At 46.0% G+C, this 24,139-nt stretch overlaps 1 protein-coding gene and 1 long non-coding RNA gene across 2 annotated transcripts in view; one reads left to right on the top strand and one right to left on the bottom strand.

Moving 5' to 3' along the window:
• The window catches only part of LOC142049453 (uncharacterized), a 322,507-nt gene that overhangs the window by 144,139 nt on the left and 154,229 nt on the right, over positions 1–24,139 (bottom strand). The gene's annotated exons all lie outside the window — the stretch shown is intronic.
• LOC142049452 (CUGBP Elav-like family member 4) overlaps positions 1–24,139 on the top strand; it is a 35,106-nt gene that overhangs the window by 10,200 nt on the left and 767 nt on the right. The window lies entirely within an intron of this gene.

Here is a 24,139-nt window from a genome sequence, read left to right as displayed (position 1 = left end):
AATGGAGAAGTTTTTACAGGGGAAAAGGTTTCTAAAAATAGCAAATCATCAAGATCTCATTTTTTGGAACCCCATATTAGACAAATCAGATTAAAAGTAGGGCACATTTACCAATGACACTATTGAAATAAATCTCTTTACAGATGGGGTGTGTGTATCTCAATTTTTTAAAGTATTACAATATTTTTAGGAGTCTTCCTAAAAGATTCCTTCCAACAGAAGCAGATGATGGGCTTCATGCTGATATCTCATAGTGAAATATTATGGGCATCTTTCCTGACACAAGTCAAAGAGGTACTTCTAATGACTTCCTTTCAAACTTTGATCCAAAGTGATAATGTGTATAAACTGACATCAGGAATTGCAGTTTCACAGGGTGTGGTACACAAAAAGGTGTAATAGAAAGCCAGTTCCTGTCCCAAAAAGTAGTTTTACTATAGAAGTCTGCATCACCTTCATCAAACAACAGCATTTCTTCTGCATCCAGGCAATAGCATATCAAGTGTATCTATGCCTGGTTGAACATCTTCCGTGAAAACTAGTTTTCTGATGGAATCCTTGGTTTTGTGAAAAGAAAGGAAAATGTGAGTCTTGGGTGCAAGCACTGAACAGATGTCTGCCTTTCAGAGAAAGATTCAACTTAGTTGAACTTAAAAAAAAAAATTACTGCAACCCAAAACTTTGTCAATTTGGGAGCTTTCATTTCAACATTTTTATGTGCAGCTCTTATCAACACCAATGACAAAACCAACTTCAAATCTCTGCTCAGGAACCACTTATATCAAATTATGCAATTATTGCTCAGTGTTGTTAGATGACAGACCGATTAAATCTCTAATTGTTGTATTTGATATTTTTATTAATCAAGAAAATATGAATGAGACATCACCTTGAACAAGGTTAACTTTCAGCCTCCGTCCACCATGTTTTTTCAGTCCATCCATAGCACTGAAATTCCCAGCCAAACACAATTAATAATCAGATGAAGGGATTCTCTCTTGCCTTATACAATGTACTGTCTACCCTCTCATATCATAAGAGATTTTTTGTCATTAATTAAGCTGGAGGAATTTTTCACTTGTTTAGTTTACCAAGTGAGAGTAACTTAAATATGAGATTATTAAAAATTGCTCCAATAAACAAGTGTCATTGTCAGTATGTCATGTGCAGTGCCCCTCTTTCAAACTCATGGCAAACGGGGCACTGGTTCCCATCTTCCTGGCTTTGCATGCTCAGCCACCCCATCAACGAAACCAATCATGGCTCACTTTTATGACTGCTGTTGTTATTTCTGTGCATTCATATGGTACAGTTAGGACTTTGCAAAGCACTGTGAAGTTGCTTTCAGACACAGTCCCATTACAGAAACTGGCTGAGCAACTGTTCTCACACCCTGTCAACACAGCAGAGAAATATTTAGGTGAATTAGGAGTGGAAGGGAAAGCAGTGAGAGTCTGCAGAATAAGCTCTGAGCAGGTGGAGGAAAGAAAGAAAATAGGCCTTTTGTGGGCACGATGAAGTTGTAGCCTGGGCATCTTGCTTGCAGAATGGTGGGGAAGCAGCTGTTTTTATGCATGCACGCTGGCACCAAAGCAGAAACTCCCTGGGATGAGCAGCATGGTGGCTCTGGTGAGGAGGGGGGCCACAATGCCGTAGATCAGCTGAGGTATTTTTAACAATTATTTTGATATAAACAGTGCTGAACTTGAGGAGCTCTATGTAAATAGGAAGCAATAGAGCTTGTAATTTGATTTGTGTACACTTTCATAAATTGCTGGGAAACATCAAAGCCTGATACAAGTCTGTGGTGCACTTTATTTCCTTCTTCTGTTCTGTTAATTGAATGGTTGATGTGTGGATAGGAAGTGTTGTCTTCATGGAGTACTATTTACATAGCTGCTGACAGCTGCGCTGTGAAAATTAACAGGAACAGAGCAGCCTCTGTCACAGCTCTTCCCATGAGGGACTTGCTTCAAATTTAATCATTTCTTTCATAGAAGAAACTTTCCTTGTCTCTCCTCCTTTCTTCACAAATACGCACACACATCCAGCTGCACACGCCCCTTCTCCCTTCAGGCTCGTGGCAGCCTTTAGTGCATGGAAGGAGGATTTGTCATTTCCACAGAGTTGGGGGAGTTCAACTGCAGTTCAAAACTTGTAGCATATTCCACTTCCAGCAAGACACATCTTTAGGAAGTCAAACAAATCCATGAGCCAAGTGTATAGAGCCACAGCTTCATGTTTGCAGGTCTCATCTCAACAGGCACATGCTCTTCACTCTCTCAGAAACTAGCAGATTTCCTCCCAGACTGCTACTGTTGGAAATGTGGTTATTATTGGTCTTACATGGAATTGCTGTGTGCTAAGCACCATACAAAAGTCTTACACGAAAGTTACCACACTTAGCAGCTTACCAACTAAAGGCCAGGGTTGACCCCACTGAATTACATCAAAGTGTTGGTCAAAGTATAAAACATCAGGGTCATCTGTAATCTTATCATCTACACTTCTCTTACAGTTGATGGAGAAAGACTACCCCCTCAGACAGATATCTAAGTAACTGATGGTTTAGAATAGATACCCAAAATGGCCCCCAATACTTACCCAAAATTAGGTCATCTGAATGTCCTCCTAAGGGACAAGACACAAGAGATTAGCAAAAGAAGCAACAATACAATGTCTGGGAATGAACTGATCTTATACACAACTAATCAGTACATTTAGCCAGTTCGTAGCCAAAGTCACAGTAATTCTTGTCCCTGATCCCAGTAGAGAAGTAATAACCAGTGGATACTTATCTTAATATTTACTTAAATCAGGAAAACATAGAATTAAGAAGGTCAGGCTTGAAGCTATCAGTCCACCATCTCACTTCCCAATGGTGTCCTCAAAATAGTCAGGTAACATAAACAGAACCTTAGACAAACCCATAATACAAGTAGATAACAATTAAACAGACCATGATTCAGAGCATCAATTAACCCAACATAATTTGCTCTCATTTAGATTCCAACATGGGCTCAAATACTTGGTTAATAAAAGCTACCTTGTGACAGTCAGTAGAGAGATCGAGAGTCACTGATCCCCTCAGGCTGTCAGGGCAAATAGGTGCCATGGTTTAGTCCCAGCCAGCAACTAAGCCCCACTCAGCCATTTGCTCACTCCCCCACAGTGGGATGGGGGAGAGAATCAAAAGAGTAAAAGTGAGAAAACTCCTGGGTTGAGATAAAGACAGTTTAATAGGTAAAGCAAAAAAGGCGCATGCAAGCAAAGCAAAACAAAGAATTCATTCGCTCCTTCCCATGGGCAGGCGGGTGTTCAGCCATCTCCAGGAAAGCAGGGCTCCATCAAGCATAACGGTTACTTGGGAAGACAAATGCCATAACTCCAAACATCCCCCCTTTCCTTCTTCTTCCCCCCAGATTTATATACTGAGTATGACATCATATGGTATGGAATATCCCTTTGGTCAGTTGGGGTCAGCTGTCCTGGCTGTGTTCCCTCCCAGCTTGTGCACCTGGCAGAGCATGGGGAGCTGAAAAAGTCCTTGACTAGTGTAAGCACTACTTAGCAATAACTAAAACATCAGTGTGTTATCAATACTGTTTTCAGCACAAATCCAAAACATAGCATACTAGCTGCTACGAAGAAAATTAACTCTATCTGAGCCAAAACCAGGACAATAGGAAATGGGAAAGTCATTATGCTTTAGTTTTACATGAACCAGAAAGATAAAGGGGGAATTTCCAAAGATAGTTCTGGGTGAAAGATGATAAGAGTCCAGCATCTAAGTGCTCTTCATGCCTCGCAGCTGAATTTGCCCTAAAGTTACTTGCCCAAAGTCACAAAGTCTAGGGTAAAGTGGGGTATCATCAATGCAAGTCCATCTGCTCAAATTAATGCAGAAGGCTGTTGATGTTGGAGAAGCTGATAGAACAGAATGGAAATGCCAACTCAAACTCTTTTTTTTCCCCCCCTCTTTCCCTGTTGATCTACTCTCTAAAGAACATGCACTCCATGCAGTGTCTCTGTGTAACACACGGACTGCCTTGTTTAACTCAGGGCAAGATACAGCACACCCATTCCTTCTATTAAAAAATAATACAATAGCAACCCATTCATAACTCACCAGCAGCAGTCCTTGCCCTCCTTCCAATAATGAATGATTTTTCTGAATATGCTACCTAAACACTATTTATAAAGTCATGTGTTGTTCTTTGGGATGAAAGAAGCAATGGATGTGTAATACCAAGATGTTAATTTGCAGTCCATCAAAACCCAGTGGCTCTTGATAGCTCAGCTTCGCTTTCCTTTGGACAGGGGATTCTGGCTGGAGGGGGACTCAGGGCAATGGACCATCCCACCCCACTGCTGCCACCAAGACAGCTGATTCTACAACCTTTGGGCCAGCAGTTTCCCAGTGTTAACATACTTTCTCTTAATTCTTTATATAAAAAATAAAATCACAGGCCATGTTCCCTGCCTCCCCCTTGTTCCATAAATAAACTAATAAATCACATATTTCTGGGTCCTAGAATAGAAATCCAGACAGCCAAGCTGCCTGACAGGGGCTATGAATCATACTGACACCAAAGATGGCATTTACTTCTCTATTCACATCTCCGTAGCTGCCCAGGCATCTGGCACGACAATAAACAGAGCTGTAGGATGTGACAGGCTTAACTTGCCATCTTTCCCGGGCTTCCTTGCTCCCTTCGAACCACAGCATTCATTGCCTCCAAATGGGATAAGAGGGATAATTGCTCATGAGCCACACAGCCTCACTCCAGAAAAAAAGATTTAATTGGCACCATACTGTCTCTTTATGGATCCAAGGGCAGTTGGAAACTAAATCAACAGGCGGCCAGGGGAAAGCAGGAGTGGGACCGTGCCACTGCTGAGAGTTGCCCAAGTCCTGGTGCCGGCAGCAACCCCTGTGAGGCTCGCTGTGCTCAAAACATGTCTTGTCTGGATGAGATTAGGACTTGCAGGGGCTAAAATAATTTGCAAGCACTGACCTTTCTGGGATATCAGAGACGTTCCTAAGCTTCCAGCCTGGGAGGCATAAAATGCTCCCTGCCCATAAGGGGGTGTTCCCAGCCTACTGAAGGGAGCTCTACCAGGCATCACCACATTCCTCTAATAATCATAGAATCATAGAATGTCCTGATTTGGAAAGTACCCACAAGGATCCCTTTGGATCATTGAGGAGGGCTTTAAACGGAAGGACTTGGGAGGTGGGGGACAAAGTGGCAATGCTAATGCAACCAAATCCAACGAGGGAATAAGCCAGGCCAACCAGAGCAACGACAAAGGTGCTTGGCTACCTCATGAGATGACAATCAGAAGACAAACCACCTCAAGGGTGTGCATGGCTATAGTGGGTCCTCATGCACCCCTCCAGGGAAACCTGTGTGCTCAAGTACCTTTCTGAAATGCCTGTATACCAATGCATGCAGCATGGGGAATAAACAGGAGGAACTAGAGGTCCATGTGCAGTCACAGGGCCATGATCTGATTGCAGTCACAGAGACATGGTGGGATAGCTCGCATGACTGGAATGTGGTCATGGATGGCTACAGGCTTTTCAAGAAAGACAGGCCAGCAAGGCGAGGTGGGGGAGTTGCTTCTTATGTGAGGGAGCAACTGGAATGCATCAAGCTCTGCCTTGGAGTGGAAGGAGAACAAGTTGAGAGCTTGTGGGTAAAAATTAAGGGACAGCCAAATATGGGTGACACTGTTGTGGGTGTTTGCTACAGGCCACCTGATCAAGAAGAGGTAGTTGATGAAGCCTTATACAGACAGATGGAAGTAGACTCACAATCGCAGGCCCTGGTCCTCATGGGGGACTTCAACCACCCTGATATTTGCTGGAAAAGCAACACGGCGAGCCATGCACGATCCAGAAGGTTCCTGCAGAGCATCGAGGACAACTTTTGATGCAAGTGGCGGAGGAGCCAACGAGGCAAGATGTGCTGCTGGACCTTATCCTAACAAAGAAGGAAGGGCTGGTTGAGGATGTGAGAGTTGAGGGTAGCCTTGGCTGCAGTGACCATGAGATGGCTGAGTTCAGGATCCTGCGTGGTAGAAGCAGGGCAACAAGTCGGATTACAACCTTGGACTTCAAGAGGGCCAACTTTGGCCTCTTCAAAGACCTGCTTGGAGGAATTCCATGGGCTAGGGCTCTAGAAGGCAGGGGGGTCCAAGAGAGCTGGACAGTATTCAAGGACCACTTCCTCCGAGCTCAAGATCGGTGCCTCCCTTGGAGGAAGAAGTCAGGCAGAGAAGCCAGGAGACCTGCATGGATGAGCAAAGAGCTTCTTGATAAACTCAAATGGAAGAGGGAGGTTCACAGTATGTGGAAAAAAGGAATGGCCACTTGGGAGGAATACAGGAATGTTGTCAGGGTATGCAGAGATGCGCCGATAAAGGCCAAGGCCCACTTGGAATTAAATCTGGCAATGTATGTCAAAGATAACAAGAAGGGCTTCTTCAAATACATCAGCAGTAAAAGGAAGACTGGGGATACAGTGGGCCCACTGCTGAACAAGGAAGGGGCCCTGGTGACGCAGGATGCAGAGAAGGCGGAGTTGCTGAATGCCTTCTTTGCTTCATCTTTACTGCTAAGGCTGGCCGTCAGGCATCTCAGCCCCAAGAGGAGAGAGGACAAATCTGGAGAAAGGAAGACTTACAATCAGTTCAGAAGGATTCAGTCAGAGATCACCTATGCAAACTGGATCCTTGTAAATCCATGGGCCCCGATGGGATGCAGCCACGAGTGGTGGGGGAGCTGGCGGATGTTCTTGCTGAGCCACTCTCCATCGTCTTTGAAAGGTCAGGGAGGACAGGAGAGGTGCCCGAGGACTGGAGGACAGCAAATGTCACTCCAGTCTTCAAAAATGGCAAGAAGGAAGACCTGGAGAACTATAGGTCAGTCAGCCTCACCTCCATCCCCAGAAAGGTGATGGAGCAGTTCATCCTGGAGGTCATCTCCAGGCATGCAGAGGACAAGAAGGTTATCAGAAGCAGTCAACATGGATTCACCAAGGGAAGATCATGCTTGACCAGCCTGATAGCCTTCTATGATGGCATGACTGGCTGGGTCGATGAAGGGAGAGCAGTGGATGTTGTCTATCTCGACCTCAATAAGGCATTCGACACTGTCTCCCATAGCCTCTTCACAGGCAAGCTAAGGAAGTGTGGGTTGGATGAGTGGACAGTGAGGTGGATAGAGAACTGGCTCAACAACAGAACTCAGAGGGTTGTGATCCAATGGGGCAGAGTCTGGTTGGAGGCCTGTCACTAGTGGTGTTCCCCAGGGGTCTGTGCTGGGTCCAGTCCTGTTCAACATATTCATCAATGACCTGGATGATGGGACAGAGTGTAACCTCAGCAAGTTCGCTGATGACACCAAGCTGGGAGGAGTGGCTGATGCACCAGAAGGCTGTGCTGCCATCCAACGAGACCTGGACAGGCTGGAGAGCTGGGCCGAGGGGAACCTGATGAAATTCAACAAGAGCAAGTGCAAGGTCCTGCACCTGGGGAGGAACAACCCCATGCACCAGTACAGGCTGGGAGCTGAACTACTGGAAAGCAGCTCTGTTGAGAAGGACCTGGGAGTGCTGGTAGACAAGCAGCTGACCATGAGCCAATAATGTGCCCTTGTGGCCAAGAAGGCCAACGGTATCCTGGGATGCATGAAAAGGAGTGTGGCCAGCAGATCAAGGGAGGATATCCTGCCCCTCTACTCTGCCCTAGTGAGACCCCATTTGGAGTGCTGGGTCCAGTTTTGGGCCCCCCAGTTTAAGAAGGGAAGGAAACAACTTGAGCAAGTGCAGCGGAGACCTATGAAGATGATCAGGGCACTGGAGCATCTCCCATATGAGGAAAGGCTGAGTGACTTGGGTTTGTTTAGCCTGGAGAAGAGAAGACTGAGGGGGGATTTCATCAATACCTATAAATATCTAAAGAGTGGGTGTCTGGATGATGGGACTTGGTTCTTTTTATTAGTACCCAATAACAGGCCAAGGTGCAATGGGCACAAGTTGAAACACAGGAAGTCCCACCTCACTATGAGAAAAAACTTCTTTCCTGTGAGGGTGACAGTGTTACCAAAAATGCAGTAAAATCAGAAACAACTCTTTAACACCAATTTAGTATTAAAGAGCAGGCATTCTTTATTCACGGCACCAGATGAATGGGGGATCGCTCCTCCAAACGTGCATACTTTACACACCTTCTCATGTGATTTATATAGACCAAAAATATACATATGCATTTTATCCATACATATTTGATATTATTCTCTTTGGTGATTGGAACAAACTTGATCGCTTCACATGTAAATTACTGTGCAGGCTCAGTTGTCCTTTTCCATTGTTTACCATCTTTCGATCTATGACCAATTTTCAAGCTTCTTGGATCAGCAATACTGTTGCTGCCACAGCAACTATCCAAAACATAGCCAGCATTAAGTGATTCAGTAGCTATTACTCAAATGGGTTTTGCAAAGATCAAAATTAATTTTTAAAGGGCAAAGATGTATTTAGATGAAGACAATAGATTTCAGATAGGACCCTCAACTGAAGTCCACACAATTTCACAAATGCGAAGCATCCTACCAGACGACGATGTCTTTGCCTCAGATGTCCCCTGGCAAGTGAAATCAGGTAGGGGAATATGCTTGACTTCCCATCCCAAAAGTCTGTGTGGTTGTGAAGTCTTACCCAGCAGCAAGGAGACACAGTTCAGTCTTGGTGGAGTGGAATGCAGTAAGGGCAGATCCTTCAGCATAAACCAGCTTCTTGTTCCATCTAGACCACCAGCGCTTCACTGAGTTTACACCATCTCATGTCTTCAGTTGACCACCTGTTTCACCATACTAAAGCATGGGTGATACCTCCCTGCAAGCAGAATCATTTATCAATTAGCAACCCCGTGGTTGTATAGTGCTCGGAGATCTTAATTTTTAAGTATGTTGCAAAAATGCAAGTACTTCTTACTATCCCACTCAAACAACATGCTTTACACCATGATTGCCTAGAGTCATACAGCATGACAGTGATCTGGGATGCTCAGTCATGTGCACCGTGTTTGCAACTCAGTGCCACTGAAATGCTCTTTTATGTCCCATGTACAGTTGAAATGTATCTGGCCAGCTTAACAGCCCTTCTTCAACATCTGTTTCTTTCCAAGCCATCTTAGGCTGTTCATGTCCTCACCCTGAACTGCCAAGGAAGAGTGTAGATCATGTAAGCAGAATCCCGAAGCATCAGGGGCTCCATACCTGGTTGTGATGCTGCCTTGCTGGGGCAATAGACAATTCACTTTATGGCTCTGGAATTATTCCACTTCTCTTATTTTCATCCTTGCCTATTTAGCTAGAAGGGGACATGATTCAGATACTAGTTTTCATGGGGCTCTATGCTGCAGCTACCAAATATTTTATTAATAGTAATAATTTATAATAAAATTACATCAAGTCATCATTTGTTGCAGTAAGATTATTTTCAGGGAAAGCATATTTCTAGTAAATACAGAACTAAAAATACTTTACCTTCCAAACCATGTTACTCTTATTGGGAAAGGGAAACCTATAACATTTTCTTTTGAATTCTGTATTTTAAGTTTTTCTTCAAATAGACAAAAAAGAATTATTTATTGCTTTCATATTCCTAAATAGCGGGTAAGAATTTTCGGTCTGTTGGTATAACACTTTCCACTTCATAATGCTTAAGGAAAGAGAATGATTCTGTGAGGACTTTTATCATCCATAGACTGAGCTGCTTGAAGAACTCTACTTTGAAGTTTAGGTTGTTTAGATAGCTGGCTTTGGTTTGAGGGTCATACTAACACCCGGGTGTCATGGTTTAGGCCCAGTCAGCAACTAAGCACCACGCAGCCGCTCACTCACTCCCCCCACCCCAGCAGGATGGGGGAGAGAATTGGAAGAGCAAAATTAAGAAAACGTATGGGTTGAGATAAGAACAGTTTAATAATTAAAATAAAGCAGTAATAGTAATAATAAAAATAATAATATAATGAAAAGGAAAATAATGAGAGGGGGGGAGAGGCGAAACCCGAGGCAGGGGGAAACCAACCAAACAACAAATGATGCAACCGCTCACCACCCACTGATCAATGCTGCCAGTCCCCGAGCCGCAATCGCTGCTTCCCCATCCAACTCCTCCCAGTTAACATACTGGTCATGACGCCATATGATATGGAATATCCCTTTGGTCAGTTTGAATCAGCTTTCTTGGCTGTGCCCCCTCCCCTCCTGGCTTCTTGTGCACCCAGCAGAGCATGGGAAGCTGAAAAGGTCCTTGACTAGGAGAAGCACTACCCAGCAACAACTAAAACATTGTTGTGTTATCAACATGATTCTCATACTAAATGCAAAACACAGCACTATGCCAGCTACAGTGAAGAAAACTCTGTCCCGGCCAAAACCATGGCACCAGGCTATATATTGAGTTCTTTCTAATTAGAATTGGGTACAGTGCCATCAGGAGCCAATATTTCTGTTGCCCTGTGGAAAGCAATAATTGTAGCTCAGAGAGACACCTGCTAAGTAGTGTATGGGCAAGTAAAACCTAAATCAAGCTTCAACTCCAAATAAATTACAGCTCTGGAGGCCTGTGAGGGGAAGCACCTGCAGCAACTTCTCTGCTTAGAGATTGCATGAAGAATCCCCTCTACAGAGGAAACTGCATTATCAAAGGGTCTGTCTTGCCAGCCCTGGATGAATGCTGCCTTTCCCAGCTCCGTCTGTCACTTATCTCAAGCGTGTATAAACCAGCTCACATGACTGTACAGTGGAAATCGTTCCTAGTAACTGCTGCCCTACTCTTTCAGATGAGGCATGAAATTGAAGCCCTGAGTACAGAAAAATTTAGTATATTTCACAAGAGGGGAGGGATGTTATTCCTGGTCTTCTGGCCATCTTCCAGAATGGGCAATTACATTTCTACCTAGCTAAAATTCCCTCTGCTCTACAGTTTTAATGGGACAATAGTTTCTTTTTTGCTTGACTAAAATGCCAGGTTGGGGTCAAGCCCCCACTGGCTAATTCAGCAGCCCTATTTTCAGTAGATCTACACAGGCATTTGCAAAAGAAATCTGGTTTTGTTTTCAGACTTAGGAGGCATCATGTGAAATGGCCTGATCTGATAGAGCCCAAAGCAAAGAAATCCTCCTTTGGCTTTTGGGCCCTAATGTCAAGGAGCCTTGTGTGGGAATACTACTTGAATGGCTTGCTGAAGGTCAGCATCCTCCCAGCTCTGCTTTGTAGTCACAAAGGGCGTGCTAAGGTGCAATTTCCAACATACAAAACCCCATTCATGTGGTGACACTGAGGAAGGTAGTCTGATTGCCCAAATAAAAAGTATCAAGCAGCACCTATTCGTTTAACCATCTTAGCTAGTGTGCACCACTGACATTTTGGAAGGTACTTAATAGGATCTGCACATTCAGATCTCATACTCAAGAGCTTTAGTCAGTGGAACTTTACTGTAAAAAGGCTTTTAAAGTATTTTTGACCCAGAACTTTTAACTGGCTCCATTTGAGCTAACCAAGATATAAAAGTCCACTTGTATGAGAGAGACACCCTTGCAGTAAAGTACTTAAGTGCATGCTTACCTCCATGTCGTGGTTTAGCCCCAGTCAGCAACCAAGCACCACTCAGCCGCTCGCTCACTCCCCCCTGGTGGGATGGGGGAGAGAATCAAAAGAGTAAAAGTGAGAAAACTCCTGGGTTGAGATAAAGACAGTTTAATAGGTAAAGCAAAAGCTGTGCGCGGAAGCAAAGCAAAACAAGGAATTCATTCACTGCTTCCCATGGGCAGGCAGGTGTTCAGCCATCTCCAGGAAAGCAGGGCTCCATCACGTGTAACGGTTACTTAGGAAGACAAACGCCATCACTCCAAACGTCCCCCCACTCCTCCTTCTTCCCCCAGCTTTATATACTGAGCATGACGTCATATGGTATGGAATATCCCATTGGTCAGTTGGGGTCAGCTGTCCTGGCTGTGTCCCCTCCCAGTTTCTTGTGCACCTGGTAGAGCATGGGGAGCTGAAAAAAGTCCTTGAACAGTTGTCGTGGTTTAGCCGGAAGCTCAGCCCCACACAGTCGCTCGCTCACTCCCCCACCGGTAGATGGGGGAGAGAATCAGAAGGGTAACGCTCGTGGGTTGGGATAAGAACAGTTTAATAATTAAAATTAAAAGAAACAACAGTAGAAATGCAATGGAAAGGAGAACAACCAGAGGCGCAAAGCCCCGGGGGAGGGGGAAGGGAGGGGAGAGGGGGAACGAACCGCCGGAACAAACCGCGCGCGCCGCAGCCGCTCGCCGCCCACCGAACCAACGCCGCGCCGCCTCCGCGCTGCCACTGCCCGCCCTCAATATATTGGTCATGGTGTCACATGGTATGGAATGAACCTGCCATTGGCCAGTCAGGGTCAGCCGCCCCCGCCATGGCCCTGCCCCTCCCAGCCCTGCCCGCCACGTGGCAGAGCGCGGGAAGCTGGAAAGGTAGCCGACCCCCACAGTGAGGAGAATTAACCCCTTCTCAGCCAAAACTAGCACATTCTCCACCCCTTATTCCATACCATTTACACCATGCCCAGGTCCCATATGATACAATACAACCGTACCAACCACCACCCCTCCCCTTCCCATCCTTTAACATAATACACAGACATCATTCCCTTAGTTCATGGACCTTCCCTGTAAAATGTCCATTAAAATGTCCATTGAGTTCACCCAGTCCATGACTCTGGGCTCCATCTGTTGTATCAGTCTTTCAGGGTGGGAGAGATGGTGTGTGGCGTTGGGTTGCTGCATACCGAGTCAGTCATCGTTCCATCACTGCTGCACGGCTTGTTTCACAGTTTATCTTCCATGGGTTGGGAGGCTCGTACTCTGATATCATTGATACAACACAGAGGTGACACACAGTATTATATAGCAGTTCACATTGTGCCATTCAGTTCATTGACTGTTTTCACCCAAAATCAAATCCCCTTGAGGCACACGTTGGATTTCTCCATCCTCCCGCATCACCCACCAAGTGCACCCAGGTCCTCGAGCAAAAGCAATCCCACGAATGGGTTTGCCTTTGCCTGAGGCAGGAAGAACCCAGACTGTTTTGCCCAGCATACTTTTTGTGTGCACTAGAGGGACTCTATCCCCTTCCACAGTATGTAGCAATTCTGACTGGGCAGGGCCAGCTCGATTGGCAGATCCCCTCGTGTTGACTAACCAGGTGGCTTTTGCTAAATGTGTATCCCAGTGCTTGAATGTCCCACCCCCCATTGCTCTTAGCATAGTTTTTAACAGTCCATTGTACCGTTCAATTTTCCCAGAGGCTGGTGCGTGAGAGGGGATGTGATACACCCACTCAATGCCATGCTCTTTGGCCCAGGTGTCTATGAGGTTATTTCGGAAATCAGTCCCATTGTCTGACTTAATCCTCTCTGGGGTGCCATGTCGCCACAGGACTTGTTTCTCAAGACCCAGGATAGTGTTCCGGGCACTAGCATGGGGCACGGGGTATGTTTCCAGCCAGCCACTCATTGTTACTACCATTGTAAGCACATGGCGCTTGCCTTGGCGGGTCTGTGGGAGTGTGATATAGTCTATGTGCCAGGCCTCCCCATATTTATACTTCAGCCATCGTCCCCCATACCACAGAGGCTTTACCTGCTTCGCTTGCTTGATTGCAGCGCACATTTCACATTCATGGATAACCTGTGCAATAATATCCATGGTCAAGTCCACCCCTCCATCACGAGCCCACCTGTATGTTGTTGCATCTCTCCCTTGATGGCCTGAGGTGTCATGGGCCCACCGAGCTAGAAATAATTCACCCTTATGTTGCCAGTCCAGATCCACCTCAGCCACTTCAATCTTGGCAGCCTGATCCACCTGCTGGTTGTTCTGATGTTCTTCAGTGGCCCGACTCTTGGGGACGTGAGCATCCACATGCCATACCTTTACAACCAGGTTCTCTACCCGGGCAGCAATATCTTGCCACAATGTGGCAGCCCAGATGGGTTTGCCTCTGCGCTGCCAGTTGCTTTGCTTCCACTGCTGTAACCAGTCCCACAGGGCATTTGCCACCATCCAGCAGTCAGTGTAGAAATAGAGCACTGGCCACTTTTCCCGTTCAGCAATGTCTAAGGCCAGCTGGATGGCCTTTACCTCTGCAAACTGGCTTGATTCACCTTCTCCTTCAGCAGTTTCTGCTACTTGTCGTGTAGGACTCCATACAGCAGCCTTCCATCTCCGGTGCTTTCCCACAAGGCGACAGGACCCATCAGTGAACAGGGCACATTGCTTCTCATCTTCTGGCAGTTTGTTAGACAGTGGGGCACCTTCAGCACGTGTCACCTCCTCCTCTGGTGATAATCCAAAGTCTTTGCCTTCTGGCCAATCCATAATCACTTCCAAGATTCCTGGGCGACTGGGGTTTCCTACTCGAGCCCGCTGGGTAATCAGTGCAACCCATTTACTCCACGTAGCATCAGTTGCATGGTGTGTAGAGGGGATGTTTCCTTTGAACATCCAGCCCAGCACTGGCAGTCGAGGTGCCAGGAGCAACTGTGCTTCAGTACCAACCACTTCTGAAGCAGCTCGAACCCCTTCATATGCTGCCATTATCTCTTTTTCAGTTGGAGTATAGCGGGCTTTGGAGCCTCTGTATCCCCAACTCCAAAACCCTAGGGGTCGACCTTGGGTCTCCGCATGTGCTTTCTGCCAGAGGCTCCAGGTAGGGCCATTCTCCCCGGCTGCAGTGTAGAGCACATTTTTTACATCTTGTCCTGCCCGGACTGGCCCAAGGCCTACTGCATGAACTATCTCCTGTTTAATCTCTTCAAAGGCTTGTTGTTGCTCAGGGCCCCATTTGAAATCATTCTTTTTCCGGGTCACTTGATAGAGAGGGCTTACGATCAGACTGTAATTTGGAATATGCATTCTCCAAAAACCCACAACGCCCAAGAAAGCTTGTGTTTCCTTTTTGCTAGTTGGTGGAGGCATGGCTGTTATTTGGTTGATCACATCCATTGGAATCTGACGACGACCATCTTGCCATTTGATTCCTAAGAACTGGATCTCTTGTGCGGGTCACTTCTCCTTACTTTGTTTTATGGCAAAAACAGCTTTCAGAAGGATTTGGACTATTTTCTCTCCTTTCTCAAAAACTTCTTCCGCTGTATTGCCCCACACAATGATGTCATCAATGTATTGAAGGTGTTCTGGAGCTTCTCCCTGTTCCAGTACAGTCTGAATCAGTCCATGGCAAATGGTAGGACTGTGTTTCCACCCCTGGGGCAGTCGATTCCAGGTGTACTGGACGCCCCTCCATGTGAAAGCAAACTGTGGCCTGCACTCTGCTGCCAGAGGGATTGAGAAGAATGCATTAGCAATATCAATTGTGGCATACCACTTGGCTGCCTTTGACTCCAGCTCGTATGGAAGTTCTAGCATGTCTGGCACAGCAGCACTCAACGGTGGAGTGACTTCATTCAGGCCACGATAGTCTACTGTTAGCCTCCACTCTCCATTAGACTTCCGCACTGGCCATATGGGACTGTTAAAGGGTGAGTGGGTCTTCCTGATGACTCCTTGGCTCCTCAGTTGGTGAATGAGTTAATGGATGGGAATCAGGGAGTCTCGGTTGGTACGATATTGCCGCCGGTGCAGTGTTGTGGTGGCAATCGGCGCCTCTTGTTCTTTGACCCTCAGCAACCCCACAACAGAAGGGTCCTTCGAGAGATCGGGCAAGGTAGACAGCTGTTTAATTTCCTCCGTCTCCAAGGCAGCTACACCAAAAGCCCACCTGTACCCTTTTGGGCCCCTGAAATACCCTCTCCTGAGGTAGTCTATGCCAAGGATGTACAGAGCCTCTGGGCCAGTCACAATGGGGTGCTTTTGCCACTCATTCCCAGTGAGGCTCACTTCGGCCTCCAATACAGTTAGCTCTTGGGATCCCCCTGTCACTCCAGCATTACTGATGGGTTTGGCCCCTATATAGTTTGATGGCATTAAGGTCCCCTGTGCACCGGTGTTCACTACAGCTTTATACTCCTGTGGGTCGGACGTGCCAGGCCATTGGATCCACACAGTCCAGCAAACCCGGTTATCCTTTTTCTCCACGTGGCTGGAGGCTGGGCCCCTCTAGTCCCGATCATGGCATTCACAACTTACTTCCTGTAAATGTGAATCAGAAGTCCTTCTATTAAGCTCAGAAATAACATCAGCACTACTCCTCTGTCTGGTGACCTGCTCACTGGAAATTGGAGCAGCAGTTTTCCTGGAGAAACCTCCCTGAGTGATTGTTCTTCCTTGCAGCTCACGTACCCGTGCCTCTAGGGTCGAGGTAGGCTTGCCATCCCACCTCATCATGTCCTCTCCGTGGTCACGCAGGTAGAACCATAGGGTGGCCCGTGGTGTGTATCCCCTTCTTTGAGCCAAAGGACGCTTATTCCTAACAGCTGAGACACTGCTCTGTCGAGGTGGGGAGTAGGACAGATCTTCTTTGAGTTGCTGGACCTCTTGGGATAGTTTCTCCACAGCAGAGACAAGTGAGGAAGAGATATTTGTGTCGTAATCCCAGAGTCTATCAATCACCTCTGCCACCGTTGGTGTCTCGTCATCTTTCCAGGACATTACTGCCAAGGAGTTTGCATACGAGGATGGTGCGCTCCGTACAAACTTCCGCCACATGGGTCGTGTGCACTCGGCTTCATCTGGATCTTTGGATGACCGTTGATCGTCCAGGTCACCATAAATCACGTCAAACACAGCTAATTCCCTTAGATACTGGATGCCTTTCTCCATAGTTGTCCATTTTCCTGGGCGATATGTAACATCTTTAAAGGGATACCTTTCCTTCACTCTGGACAGGAGTCGCCTCCAGAGGCTGAGGGCTTGTGGTTTTTTTCCAATTGCTTTGTCAACACCCCCTTCCCCAGAAAGGGATCCCAATTGTTTGGCTTCTTTTTCCCTCTAGTTCCAGGCTACTGGCCCCATTATCCCAGCATCGGAGCAGCCAGGTGACAATGTGCTCACCTGAACGACGGCTATAATCTTTTCGCATATCTCGCAACTCGCTTAAGGACAGGGATCGGGTGGTCTCTATTTCATTTATTACTTCTCCCTCCTCTCCCCGTGATGGCCCTGGTTCTTCATCATCCCGCTCTAAACGAGTTGATGTCCGCTTCCAATATTTCGTCTTGTGTATGGGGGCAACTGATACTGGTACGGGTTTATTTTCTGAGCTAGCTCCGGTACTTGTTGTGGGGGTTTGAGTGGCTGCAGTGCCTGTTGTCAGGGCTGGATTGTCTACAGTGCCAGTCACTTTGCATTTCAATCCAGAGACATTCTCTTCCCCCTGGGGGCACTGAATGCTGTTGAGCAGGGCTCGGTATGCATGGGCCAGACCCCAGCATGTTGCAGTTATCTGTGTCTCTCTGGAGTTCCCAGCGTAACAACATACTTTCTCCAAATATTCTACTAGTTTTTTAGGATTCTGCACTTGTTCGGGGGTGAAACTCCAAAACACTGGGGGTGCCCACTGCCCTAGGTATTTGCCCATGCTATCCCACATGCCCTGCCACTCGTAACTATCAAGCCTCGGGGCAGATTTCTGGGTGATATTCTTAAGTTGCTTAGTCAAAACCAAAACAACATGCCCAAAAACTAACAATAAGTGCACCTTAACCACCCAAAGATGTTCAAGATACAAAAACGTTGTTGTAACAAAGGCACAGACATCATAGAACAAAGTTGCAAAGGTACTATTCTGTATTTCCTCCATATAAAATCTCTCAGAGGAGGAGGTATAATTGCTAATTGCCTCAACAAGGTGGTATCCAAAGTACAGTAACGGTTTCAGCAAAAACCCCAAATACCAGATAAAGCTGAAAACGAGTGTTTGTATAACAAATCTTGTAGGCAAAACATTACTAATCACAGCAGAACACAGCAGACTCAACAAACCAACAATGATCTTTAACATGAAGTGCAAAAACGAGAACATGGTGCTGTGACCAGCAGCTGTTGTTATCTCCAACCCTTGAGCCCCACGTTGGGCGCCAAAAAGACTGTTGTGATTTAGCGGCAGCTCAGCCCCACACAGTCGCTCGCTCACTCCCCCACCGGTAGATGGGGCAGAGAATCAGAAGGGTAACGCTCGTGGGTTGGGATAAGAACAGTTTAATAATTAAAATTAAAAGAAACAACAGTAGAAATGCAATGTAAAGGAGAACAACCAGAGGCGCAAAGCCAGGGGGGAGGGGGAACGAACCGCCGAAACGAACCGCCGAAACAAACCGCACGTGCCGCAGCCGCCCGCCGACCCGACGCCGCGCCGCCTCCACGCTGCCACTGCCCCCCCTCAATATACTGGCCATGGTGTCACATGGTATGGAATGAACCTGCCATTGGCCAGTCGGGGTCAGCCGCCCCCGCCATGGCCCTGCCCCTCCCAGCCCCCCCCCCCCGCCACGTGGCAGAGCGCGGGAAGCTGGAAAGGTAGCCGACCCCCACAGTGAGGAGAATTAACCCCTTCTCAGCCAAAACCAGCACAACAGTGTAAGTGCTACTTAGCAACAACTAAAACATCTCCACATTATCACCACTGTTTCCAGCAAAAATCCAAAACATAGCCCCATACTAGCTACTATGAAGAAATTTAACTCTACCCCAGCTGAAACCAGAACACTCCAACAGGACATTCACTAAGCTTAAAGTGAAACATGATTTAATGGCTTTGATGAATTAGGCCCAAATTCATCAGTTTTGCAAGAAAAAGATGTCTAACCACCTGTAGAGATTGGTAACCTACTGAGCCAGAGTAGACTTATAGGGCTTACAGGAAAAGAGAATTCAGGCATATATTCTGCAAGGAAACATCTTCACAAAACTTTTCATATGAATATTGTTCTAGGGAGAAGCAACTTTCCCTGATGCCATGCAGTATTATTTGGTCTCTTGAAAAGCTTTTGTTTAATTTGTGTATATGTTCTATTTGGAAGGCCATAACTAATGGGAAACCATCTCAACAACCAGGCAAAAGATTTGTTTTGCCTTTAAATGAAATATCAATGGATGGATATTTTATTTTTAGTTGAATATGAAATTTCACAAGCAACCTGTAAAGCTCCCATTTTCAAGAATGTCTTTATTTCACACGTCAAGACAGGCTGGGAAATTAGTTTTTCCCACAGAGGACTCTGATTAGGGATTACAAAGTGAGTGTGGTGCAGAGTGATTTTTCCTCCATCTTTTCTCTCGCCCCACCAGCCTAGAGAGCATCTGAATCTGCTGACTAAGGGGAGCAATTAATTACCACACAGGGGAGGGGGACGTGAAGCAAAATAGTCCTATTAAGTAGACTTGCTGACTCAAGAGAGAATAGGGAAAGCATAATACTTAGCCCTTACATTGTTCTTTTAATCAGTAAATATCAAAGCACTTGAAAAAAGAGGTTGATTTGATGGGAAAGGAGATAAATGCCAATTCCAAGTAGCCTATAGCAGAAGTGCCAGCAGGAATGCTCACTTTCATGATAGTGTCTTTTAACTGTGGATCTACAGAGTAGAGAAATAATCAGGTTCTTCCCTCAGTAAAATGCAGAATTAACACATAGAGCTCAAAGTACATTTCAAACATTATTGACTTACCCACTGTAACTCTCTTGGCAGTTGGCGAAATATAAGGTCTAGTCCACTAACCGGAGAGAGCAAGAGGGAGATTATGCATTACTAATAAATGACCAGGCAGACAGGACCTGTTGCCTTTGTCAGCAGACAACAGCTGATTTACACCATGGTTTAACTGCTTGTGGAATAAATAGTCCACACTGCAATAAATAGTCCAAATGAAAGGCTCTGCAGTATTTACCCCATGGAAAATCTGGCCCATTCTGGAGTGTTTCTAATGTTATCTAGTGGATTAGTAGGAGTCACTAGAGTAGAAAGTAGTCTTCTGCTGCTGCAGATGAACAGCACTGCTTGGGTCTTCTGCTAAAAATCCTGCACTGTTTGATCTGATAGAGTTTACTGCCTGATTTCCTTTGGGCCATGTGAAAGGGCTGCACATGAGGAACCACATACAGAAAGCATCAATCCCAAGGTCAATCTTCATATTCAAGAGCAATGCAGCATCTCTACTGGCTACATATCTTTAACCGCTTACATGCGCATCTCATTGCAGAGCAGTAAAAAAAAAACAAAACCAAAAACAACCCACACCAACCCTCCTGTTTCCTCCTCTTTCTTTGTAGTGTGTGCTCCAACTTGCTTCTACTTGCCAATGGCCTTTCTGCCCTGTGTATATGATAGTGATGTTCAAAGAGGCCTGAAGTCCTGCTGTGACAGGCAAACCAGAAAAACAGTGTGTTAAAGAATCACAGAATCATTAAGGTTGGAAAATACCTCTAGGATCATCAAGTCCAACCGTCAACCCAACAGCCCCAGGCCTCATAAATCATGTCCCAAAGTGCCTCATCTACATGTTTTTTGAACACCTCCAGGGATGGTGACTCCACCACCTCTCTGGGCAGCCTGTTCCAATGGTTGACCAATCTTTCTGTGAAGAAATGTTTCCTAATAGCCAATCTAAACCTCCCCTGATGCAACTTGAGGCCATTTCCTCTCGTTCTATTGCTAGTGACCTGGGAGAAGAGACCAACACCCACCTCACTACAACCTCCTTTCAGGGAATTGTAGAGAGTGAAATGATCTCCCCTCAGCCTCCTCTTCTCCAGACTGAACAACCTCAGTTCCCTCAACCTCTCCTCATAAGACTTCCCCTCCAGACCCTTCACCAGATTAATTGCCCTTCTCTGGACATGCTCCAGCAACTCAATGTCCTTCTTGTACTGAGGGACCCAAAACTGAAGGCAATATTCAAGGTGCGGCCTCACCAGTGCCAAGTACAGAGGCACAATCACTTCCCTACTCCTGCTGGCCACACTATTGCTGATACAAGCCAGGATGCTGTTGGCCTTGGCCACCTGGGCACACTGCTGGCTCATGCTCAGCCTGCTGTCAACCAGCACCCCCAGGTCCTTTTCCACCGGGCAGCTTTCCAGACACTCTGCCCCAAGCCTGTAGCTTTGCATGGGGTTATTGTGACCCAAGTGCAGGACCTTGCACTTGGCCTTCTTAAACCTCATACAATTGGCCTTGGCTCATCGATCCAGTCTGTCCAGATCCCTCTGCAGAGCCTTCCTACCCTCGAGCAGATCGACACTCCTGCCCAACTTGGTGTCAAACTTACTGAGGGTGCACTCAGTCCCCTCATCTAGATCATTGAGAAAGATATTACAAAACACTGGCCCCAAAACTGGGCCCTGGGGAAAACTGATTGTGACCAGCCACCGACTGTTTTTAGCTCATAAGAGCTCATAAGAGGCAATCTTAGATCCCATTGGGTGAAACAGCTGCTGTGCAACCCCTACGACTCATATCAGGAGGGAAGAATACTCCAGGGGAAAGAACTTCATGTGGAGTTTACCCATGTTTTCATGATGCCATCTACAATAATAGCTTGGTGTTGTGGTTCAGCCCCAGTCGGCAACTAAACACCACGCAGCCGCTCGCTCACTACCCCCACCCCTGTGGAACGGGGGAGAGAATCGGAAGAACAAAAGGAAAAAAAACTTGTGGGTTGAGATAAGAACAGTTTAATAATTAAAATAAAATCATAATGAAAATTATTATTATTATAGTAATAAAAATAATGATAATATAATAAAAAGGAAAAGGGAAAAAGGGAAAAAAACAGAAACACAAACAATACAACCGCTCACCACCTGCCGACCAACGCTGCCTATCCCCGAGCCACAATTGCCGCTTCCTTCCCCCGGCCAGCTCCTCCCAGTTAAGATACTGGGCATGATGTTACATGATATGGAATATCCCTTTGGCCAGTTTGAATCCGCTCTCTTAGCTGTGCCCCCTCCCCTCCCGGCTTCTTGTGCACCTGGCAGAGCATGGGAAGCTAGAGAAGGCCTTGACTAGTACAAGCACTACCCAGCAACAACTAAAACATCAGTGTGTTATCAATATTGTTTTCATACTAAGTCCAAAGCACAGCACTAGGACCAGCTGCAGTGAAGAAAATTGGCTCTATCCCAGCTAAAACCATGACACTTGATTTTCAGCAGTGTGAGACATTAGCAATTTCCTGAGGCAGTTCTCTGGCCCTAAGACTTCCAGGGCAAATAGAGATAGAAAGAAAAGGGAAGCAAGAAGACACCAACTTATTTACACTTCTCCGTCCTGCTAACTAGAGCAAGTGAGATTTTTCAAAACTGATTTGCACAGATGAAAGACTCATTCACCTTATTCAGTTTCAAAATCCTCCATGCTGCATTGTGCCCACCATGCTGCAGCCTCTGCTCTGCAAATCACAACACCAGCTCTCAGCAGCCCAATCTGCTGTGGACCAATGCCTCACTCCCATATAGCTGCAAATAGGTTTAAATGATTAGATTCAGTTTACCAGTCTCTTGGACCAGAGTTAATTAAATGAGTGTTGAAATATAATTAAGGACTGGTCCAGGTGATAATTAGCAGGAAATGTATGCATTAAATTATTCATTTGTCGATGAGCTGCAATTAAGAGTGTGATTTGGGGAAGGATCAATAACTACAAAATTTGATTTAAAAAATGAAAAGTCACCAGACTTGACCAGAAATGCAGGGGAATTTTGGATTTTGGCTAGATGTTTTTTTCTTACACCCCCCTCCTTCTGCTTTGATCTTATAATAACTTAACTTATGAAGACTGCTCTCCACCCTTGAATATAGCATTCATCTCTCCACCCCTTTGGTTTCCTGAAGCACTTTTTTCAACCCCTTGCTCTTCACCACATTGTTTGAGTGGGTTATAGTTTTATTAGAAAGAGACTAGCAGGTCAAAAAGAAAGATTCTTTGCCAATGAAAAGCACTTCCTCCCAGAACAGGCTGCTAATCCGGGGGCACATCATTCATTTTGTGGCCCTAGAATGGTTGGGGCTTTTTAGCATGTTAATTCCTCAAGTCTTTATTCATAACTGAGGATCTGGAAAGGCTGTTGAATATGCATAGCTTGGACTTATATATATGTACATCCATAGTTGCGGTTTACTATGCTATTCTAAATTTGTAGCAGAGCAACTCTGCTTTCACCGAGGTTTTATTTTTCTGGTTACAGGTACATAGGGGTGTGTGTAAGCCAGTTAATAACACTCCCCTTCTGCAATCCCAGGCAATCCCACCTCTGCTAGAAAAATGAGGGCCCTGCAAAAGCCCAGCTCCTCTGGCATGAAGCTGGTCTTCCTCTACTGTCGCAGCCAGAGGCTGAGCTAGCAATTTCCCCACTGACTGTATTTTCATCAGTGAATAACAGTGTGTGAAAAGGGAAGCTTACCACGGAAGCACGATGATTTCAGCTGCTCTTTGTCAGTGTCCTGACAGCTCACCTGCCCATCTCCCCAGGTTCAGTGGCAGCCCATCTCCCGAGGCAACTGTCTGCCTGCTGTCAGGGCTGCTGCCAGAGTCCCTGTACCCCTTTTCCCTTGGGAAATCGCACTGTGGGGAACCAACCAACCCATGAAGTTAGGATGTCCTTGGAGCCAGCCAAAAATATATCAGTGCCTTCCTTCCTAAGGAAATCTATTTCTTCCCATCTCTGCCTCCTATCAGAAATTTAAGAATCACAGTTACTGACCTTTCATCTCATTTTGGGGATGAGAGGGATTTCTTTCATTCCCAAAAGCTCTGCATTTTTCATAGCCTTCTGCAGCCAGCTCTGATGATCATCTGTAGTTCTGCAGTGGTGTTGACTGCAGACACAACCCAAACATTGTAAAGCTTTCCTGGAAAAGCGTAACATTAAATGTGGGCTCTTTTGCTGTATCCTCTATTTCCTACTGTTCATGGAGAGGAAACTCAGGTCATCAGGTACTATTTTTGCTCCCCTAGTTTAACAGTGCTGAAGAGATGCTGCTTTGTGATGAGACATACACGTTGCTCAGCATAGTGAATACTGTCTCCAAGGCTGGGCACAGATTCCTCACTGGACATGGGGGGTTAAAAGACAAGACAGTGTGAAAGGGTGATCCCCCTCAGGGGATCTGGC

Source organism: Phalacrocorax aristotelis, chromosome W (assembly GCF_949628215.1).
Source record: "Phalacrocorax aristotelis chromosome W, bGulAri2.1, whole genome shotgun sequence".
Classification (NCBI taxonomy): domain Eukaryota; kingdom Metazoa; phylum Chordata; class Aves; order Suliformes; family Phalacrocoracidae; genus Phalacrocorax; species Phalacrocorax aristotelis.
This window is presented reverse-complemented; position numbering and strand designations above follow the sequence as displayed.